The sequence below is a fragment of the Hibiscus syriacus genome, unplaced genomic scaffold (assembly GCF_006381635.1).
Source record: "Hibiscus syriacus cultivar Baekdansim isolate YM2019G1 unplaced genomic scaffold, ASM638163v2 tig00116958_pilon, whole genome shotgun sequence".
NCBI classification, from domain to species: Eukaryota; Viridiplantae; Streptophyta; class Magnoliopsida; order Malvales; family Malvaceae; genus Hibiscus; species Hibiscus syriacus.
In genome coordinates this window covers 1,214,867-1,223,605 of record NW_024063484.1, presented here as the reverse complement: position 1 = coordinate 1,223,605, position 8,739 = coordinate 1,214,867, and the positions used below count along the sequence as shown (strand labels likewise).

Here is an 8,739-nt window from a genome sequence, read left to right as displayed (position 1 = left end):
AACGAGAGATCGTAACGCGAAATGAAATCTAAGTGAAATGGTTAATCTATTATTGAGATGACCAGTAAACTTATCATCAGTTTCAATATGAAAAACCTACAATAATGCAAACATTTCAAAATAAAAATAATTAAAAAAACTAACCCTCGGAGGTTGATTTTCCATTTCTGAATATTGTGAGGGATTTCTGACCGTGAATGGTTGTGAGGGATTTCGCCGGAGATGGGGACGGAATCTTCGGAGATGGGGACGGATTTCTTCGCCGTAGAGAGTGAGAGATGGAGATGGGACTGAGTTGTGATTTTAGGTTTAGGTTATGAGTTGCGATTACGGGATTTTGTCTTAATATTCGTTTTTGTAATTTGAAAATAAAATACGCGTAGCGATTATAATGGCGCTTTAAATATCGCGTTGCGATTTACGGATACGCGTTGCGATTTTATGTATTATCGTTGCGATTTACCGATACGCGTTGCGATATACGGATACGCATTGCGATTTACCCATACGCGTTGCGATTTACGGATACACGTTGCGATTTACGGATACGCATTGCGATTTATGTGTTCGCGTTGCGATTTTCATATTCGCGTTGCGATTTTGGAAAATCGCAATGCGAATTTGACTATCGCATTGCGATTTTCAAGAATCGCGTTGCGATTTTGGAAACTGATTTGCGATTCTGGGGATCGCGTTGCGATTTTTATTTCGCGTTGCGATTTTGTTGGTCATTTTGGCAAATCCAAAAAAAGTTGGTTAAAATCGTATATTATAACTTTTTTTTGGTCACTGAGGCGATTTTCTCTTTTTTAATTTAAAAATATAATAGCAATCATATATATATTTGGATTAAATTAAAAAAATAGTAATTTAAGTATTATAATTTTCTTAACATAATTCATACATATTTTTCTTAAGGATAAACTACCTATTTGGTCACTCACCTATTACTTAAATCATGTTTTGGATACTCAAATATTATAATTTTTTTAAAATCATACCTAATGTTACGATTTAATTTTGTTTTGGTCACTTAACGTTAAAAATTAATAATGATGTTAACGTGATATTTTATTAATTATTTTTCAATCATGATATGACATTATCTTATGATGACACGGTAACATCACTATTATTTTTTTTAAAGATGAGTAACCAAAACAAAATCAAAACGTAACATTAAGTATGATTTAAAATAAACAATAATTAGATGGCCAAAATAGAAACTAAATAAGTAATTTATCCTTTTTAGGTATAGGTGGTCCATGGCCTATTAAGCTTAGGCCATCTCTAGTGTATCTCCAAAGTAGAGAAAATCTCCACTCTGGAGATGAATTTCAACTCTAATTCATCTCTAGAGTAGAGTCTAGAATGTGGAGATGCTACAATGATACTCTACATCTAGCTCGGCACTGTAGTTGCGCTACATAATATATATTTTTTGTTATTTTTTTAATTTTTGGTTTTTATTATTATTTTTACTTTCTTTTGTTATTTTCTTTTCCTTTTCTTTGTTACATTATTTTCTCTTATTCTATCTTTTATGTTTTTTATTGTAATTTCTACACAATAAAATAAAAACTAAACATAATATAATATAATAAATTCAAGTAGATTAAATTGTAAGATAGAAAAAAAATACATTGAAATTAGATAAATAAATATGCTAAATAGTTAAATATTATGAATAAAGTAGAATTGGTGGTAATGTAGAGATAGTGCTGGAAATGAATTATTGTTTCATCTTTATAGTAGAGATAGAGATGTAGTAGAGTAAAGATGAGAGTTGGAGATGACCTTAGGCCTAGATATGTCCCTAGAGACAGAGTTATGATTAAATGTTGAGAAGAGTTAATTTACTTTAAATTTTTTTATAAAGGTTAATTTATTTTAAAATAAAAGAATAACAGTTTATTAAGTATTTAAATCTAAAAATTAAAAGAGATAAAAATTTATTTGCTTAATATTTAAATTAGAAAAAGCTTAAAATATTATTAAAGAGCAACAACCACAATCACCTTCTAAATGGCTTCGTCCCTGTTGATAATATATAATGATTATATGTAAATTAAATAATGTATACGTACTCACGTTGATTACTTGCTCTCTTTAATATTAATTTTTGCGTAAGAACATTTAAAATATGATTGTGAAATTTATTATGTTGTATAAATATATTTAAGAATAGAACAAATACATTTTATTGGTTAATCAAGTTTTTCTTATATTCTTTAGGTTATGAATTTTAGACCCACTAAAAGCATTATCCTTCTCTCCCTTAGAGCTCATCTTCTTCTCTTTTAAGAATGATTAGGATTATATTTAGAATTTGTCAAAAACAACCAACATTTGATGATATTGTTACACGTGTAGTTAAAAATGAGAATAAACGTACGACTTAAATAAATATATATATATATATATATATAGAGAGAGAGAGAGAGAGAGAGAGAGAGAGAGAGAGAGAGAGAGAGAGAGAGAGAGAGAGAGAGAGAGAGAGAGAGAGAGAGAGAGAGAGAGAGAGAGAGAGAGGAGGGGGGTAAAGTACACAAATGATCTCCCAACTATATGATATTTTTTGTTGAGGTCCAACTATTAAAAGTTACAAAATAATCATCGACTATAGAGAGTTGTTTTATTGAGTCCCTTAACTGTTAAAAATAACAAATTTATCATCTAACTATTCATTACGTTCCAAGTTTGTCCTTTTTTTGTTAAAAAATTAACAATCGTCTAAACTAGATGTTAGCATAATGACTAAAATATGATAGTCGTTTGAGATTATGAGATCAAATTTTATCTTATCTCAGTTAGTAGATTAACGTCCAACTCAGAACATCGTTAATTTTTTAACGGACAATGACAATTTTGGAACATAACGAATAGTTAAGTGATTATTTGTAACTTTTAATAATCAATGACTCAATAAAGCATTATACTATACTTAGGGTACAATTTGTGTACTTTATCCAAAAATTTAAACCTCAAGTCCGAAAAACTTACGCGCACAAAATCATAAAATTTTGAACTTGAAAAAGCTTGTAAAACAAACCATTCTCATCACATTGAAGCCTAACAACTACCAACCCCATGGTTCTGTTACCATTTGAATGCTTCAAGGTGTTTTCATCTCTTACCAACACTGTCAGCACCAACCACAAGAAAACTTGTCGAATCGAGCCAGTAATATTAAACATGACACGAATACATGAACAGATCAAACTTAACACGAATAATTAAGATTACAACACGAGAAATATAGGAACACACGAATTCCCAAGTCTGCCATCAAAGATGTCAATTTGCAACCAATCCATTGTGACAGAGTATCAGTCACAGATTGACTATAGGGACATATGAACCAGAGCACGAACATATCAAATAGACCCGATAATAATGGACAGTGACACAATTATGCGAAGATGTTAAAACTTATACGCACAAAGTCAACATCTGAACCTACATTAACATGGATATTGCATATGGTTGTAGTCTTGTAGATATGGTTGCATATGGACTAGAATGAAAAACAATAATCAAAACACCGTCTTGTGTGAGATTTCTAATGCCAAAACACCATCTTATTACCTGCAGTGTGAATACCATCAGCAAGAACATGCAAAATAGATCCCATAATATATATTTTTTTGATAGAAATAGATCCCATAATATTGGTCAAGATAAGATTTACAATCATTTCAAAATCTATATTGAAACACCTTAAACATGATTCTAATACGAGAAAGAACACTAACACAACAAGAATACATGAATTACAAAGCATATCGTCAAAGAAATCTATCAACAAACAATCCATTGGAAAACTGCTACATAGATTTGACTATAGGAATATATGAACCAGACAAATGTAATCTTAGCATGATAATGTTAAATAATGCAAGCAAACAAGTTCATGCAAAACAAACCAAGTACTCTGGAAAATTACATCTGAAACTACATTAACAGTAATCTTGCTTATGGTTGTTGATATAATAATATCAGTCAAAGATTTATTTAGATTCCCGATGTCAAAACAATGAATTTGACTTGAATGTCAAAGATCTCCAACTGAAACTTGGGATAGCTCATAAATAATTATTCCCACAAACACATTTTTCAAACTTAAAATAATGATATTCATATGGTTCAGGCAAGATGAAACCATCACAACCAAGCACAATGTTAAAAAAAGTTATGAAAAACCAAATTCACATCTTTCGTATTTTCGCAGACGTTGGTAAATCAACAGAGAAATTGCTATGGCAATGATAATTTTTTTCCATCATTCATAAAATAAGACTAATACAAAAGCTTATGTCAACTTAATGGTAACATAAGCAGGGTAGCAAATACGAGTTTATAGCAAGGAAAACCAGAGTACGAGTTGGACAAAACACCCCAAAAATATAATAAAATATAACATCAAAATCGAAAATTGATAAGTACAAAGATAAAAATACCCAATTCATTCTTCAATTAGCTGCTCGCTTTGATTCTCCATCCTCAAATACTCCCCATATCGGCCTGATGAAGCACAACAATGGCATTAGGATCCAATTTCCTACAATCTTGAGTACTCTTGGCGGCGATCCCAAACCCCAAAGGCCATACCGACATGGAAAAACAATCCCATCACCAGGCGCAAAAAAACAATCCCATCACCAGGGCGCAATGCTCTCCGTTATCCTCCCTAAGCCACAAAAATACCCAATTCATTTCTTCAATTAGCTGCTCGCTTTGATTCTCCATCCTCAAATACTCCCCATATCGGCCTGATGAAGCACAACAATGGCATTAGGATCCAATTTCCTACAATCTTGAGTACTCTTGGCGGCGATCCCAAACCCCAAAGGCCATACCGACATGGAAAAAACAATCCCATCACCAGGCGCAATGCTCTCCGTTATCCTCCCTAAGCCACCTTTCAAAACATGATTCGCGTAAAGAAACGACATCTCCGAGGTGGGTTTTAGCCAGACCTTATGCTTCGCATTCGCGGCCTACAGGTTTAAGCATTCGATGGTCAAATGGAAGTTGCCACCGTGTGTGAATCTGCCTATGCAGGTCCCGATGGAAGGCAGCTTGGGTCATTAGTGGCTCGTTTCACAAGCGAGTCACTGACGTAGAAGACTTTGTTCTTGTGGATCCTGAAGCAGTAGCGGCCGGGGTCTTTGTCGGGGCCCTCGTGAGATGGGTTCTCGACTATGTTCTTCAAGTTGTTGCCGGTGAACTTTAACAGCTTTCCGAACACCACGGTGGTTTCCTTCTCGTCCAAGGGTCTCGTTGTCGGAGGAGGAGGGTTTGGTGTATGTTTTTGGATGTATTATGTATTTAGGGTCTTATAATGTATTGCGCATATGCTTCACATATTAGTTTTATCAATCTTCACCAGCAAGGCCGAAGTTCAAACTTTCTAAAACACGACAAGGATTAAAATACATGTTCTCTCTTTAGAGATTTTGAATTCTAATATTTATATTTGTAATATATGTTTATCTTATTAATAATTAATAAATATTTTAAATAGATATTATTTTATAATAATTGTAAATTATAAAAAAATTCCTTGATCCAACAAATTCAAATGTTACACGTAATCATTGAAGTGATTAATTATATTTTCCCCTTTTGAAACCATACTCAATTTTAAAATGTTTACACGAAGTATAAAACCATAACAATTTATAAAAAAAAAACCTATAATGTTTTCCAATTCGGTTCTTCTATATTTTTAAAATAAAATATGAAATTTTAAAACCACCAATTTGGCACATACATAATTTTTGTTTTGCTTTTAATTTTTTCATATAACTATCATTTCTGATTATTAATCGACTAATTCGGATTGAGTACTGCAGAAATAAGAGTGACCATCCCAGCTCAATTTGTTCCATTCACAAACGTCATAATTCAAACTCCTTATCTTATTTAAAGGATATAGTAACTTAACACACTAAATCAACAATATTACACAATATTATTTATAAAAAAAAAAGAGCGTCAACCACACTTATCTAAGGAATGACACTCATCCACGAAGGATATAAGTATCATAAACATCCAAAACAAAGTATGTAATTTAATCCATCTTTTATGGAAAAAAAATCAGATTATACGATCACCTGTGTCGGAACCGTCTTTCGGTTGGACCCCGGAATTGGGCTTCGACGTGAGTGAATTGGGTTAGAGTCGCCACCGATCATTTAAAACGAATTTAGGTAGGTCAGATATCATCTTACCTGATATGCGTTATACCAGAAATGTATCGGGTTCGGGAGTCGGTTACGATCAATGAAGGATTAGCACCCTTTAACCACCCTTTCGGTACCAATTAATTCATCGGTTGTCTTAATCGCGAAAATCAAAATTGAAATTGAAATTTAAAAATTCAATTCGAATTAATTATCCTTGATCGATTGAAAGTATCCCTAAAAATTCAAAAGTGTTGGATTGTAAAAATGAAAATAAACATGAGAAAAGAATAATAAAAAATATTAATATAATAATATTTAATGAAAAATGAAAAAAAAAATAAATAAATATATAACAATGTAAAAAGAAATAAAAATATTAAAATTAGGAGAAAATGAAAAATATATATAAAGTAAATAAATAAAAAATGAAATAAAAAGAATAAGTCAAAAGTTGTTACATCTCCCCTGTTTTGCGTATAGTGAAACTATATTTGCAATGAAAATGCTATGCCACTTCTCGTGCTTTTAAATATTGGCTTTGGATCCTCCACACTTATTTTTTGTCCTTTTCTTCCCTCAGTTTTTCCAAATCGTTGCCATTTCCTCTGATTTTGGTTCCACATTTTTCTCTGTGTGTGTTTTTTCCTCTTGATGCTTGAGTCTATTTATAGTCTAAAGAAACCTATTTTTAGCTCAGATTTAGAGTTCTACTTGGACTCAAAATGTTTCGGTTTTAATGTTTCAATATAACTCAAATACGTTGGTTTTAGTGTTTTAATATGACTCAAATACATTAATTTATTTTCTGAATATCACTAAATCGAGGTTGTTGAGTGTGGGGCTTGCAAAAATAATAAAATAAAAATATAATAATAATAATAAATAAATATATATATATATATATATATATATAATAAAATATTTTTGTAGATCCGGACAAAAACGGGTGTCTACAACCTGTCTTATACTTTTTCATGTCACTAACCCTAAAACCTCATCCCCCATATCATGATTCATGCTCCGATTCATATTCTTTTCAATAAAAGTTTATCCATTTTATAACTCAACCAACATCTTCTAAATGTTCAAAGCGCCAACTAAGTTCATATGCATCTTTTGTTGTCGGTATCTATAAACAACCACACGCCAATTTTTTAATCTAGGAAGAGGGAAGAGGAATTTTGTTCTTAATGTTATTCTGATTTAAGGTAATTATAATGTAGTATATGTTCAGAATTTTCTTAATTTATTGATACGCATGCACCATGTACATGCAGCTGATCGAATACATGACATCTATGAAGAATAATAATCTCTTTTATCATTGAGGTCACTCGATGAGTTTGGTTTAAGGGTAAATTTAAATATTAATATATTTAGGTTTAATGCATAGATTAGTTCTCAAAGTATACCGTTTTCATTTTCTTGAATTAGTTTCTAGTATTATCAATATCATTAGAAAAATTTACGGACACATGACACCTCAAAATAGAAGTAAAAGGATTAAAGGGAAATTTTGATATAATTAAAGGAACAAATCATGTGTTAAGTGTTAAAAAATTTATTAAAAAGTTCAAAAATATTATAATAATTATAGATGGTTTAGGGTAAATATTATATGAATTCTAAAAAATTGAAAATTTCAAAAAATATTTTCCATAAAAATCTCCAAAAAAAACTCAAAAATATGTATAGGTTCCGAAAAGTAAGTAGGTCAGATTAAATTTATTGTTCAATAATAGGTTAAATCCGATCAAACTCAAATGTTATTTTTTTTTATGCTTAAGTATTTTCTAATCATTTCACTTTTGATTTGAGATGTCTCATGACTTGTTCTAATAGGTTTTTTGTGTCCACTAACTTTTAACGACATTAGTAATGGAAGAGACTAATTTGAAAAGAAAAATAACATTAGGCCTTAATTTGGACTAAAAAGCAAAAAGGACTGAAATGAGTAAAACAATATACTTTACAGACTGATACATATATTAAGCCATATATTTAATATCATCTTGATATTTAAGAAAAATATGACTAAACTCATGTCCATATATATTTGGGTTAGAAAAAATATGTTGATTTAAAATTCAAAGAGTAATCCCGATTGATATAAGATGATATGTTATTCTAGATAATTTGAGTTCGAAGAATATTATCTAACAAGTACCTATAAATTTACTCTATAAGAAAAAAAAGCATATGCTATAAAATAAGACTACAACATCTTGTTTTACTCTTGGTTTAAAATTATGTCTTTTTTTTTTTGTTGTACTCCAAGTTTTTCATAATTTTGTCCTGATTAGTCAATACTTAATTCTGGTGTGTGAGTCTTCCATCAAAGATTTTATATATACACAAGACCTCAAACTCGAGGCTTACTTAAACGATATCAAGCATGCTAATCGCTTGAACCAACCCTATTGGTTGGTTAAATTAAATTTAAAATAATTTTATTTTATATAAAATTTTGGTCCACCAGTGTTTGGTTGAATATCCTCTCTGAGAACCTTATGTAATTGGTTTAATCTCTCCACCTTTGCTTACT

General features: G+C 30.8%; 1 pseudogene; it reads right to left on the bottom strand.

The window, feature by feature from the left end:
- Nucleotides 1-4,364: 4,364 nt before the first annotated feature.
- LOC120189463 lies at nucleotides 4,365-5,311 on the bottom strand (annotated as a pseudogene).
- Nucleotides 5,312-8,739: the final 3,428 nt, after the last annotated feature.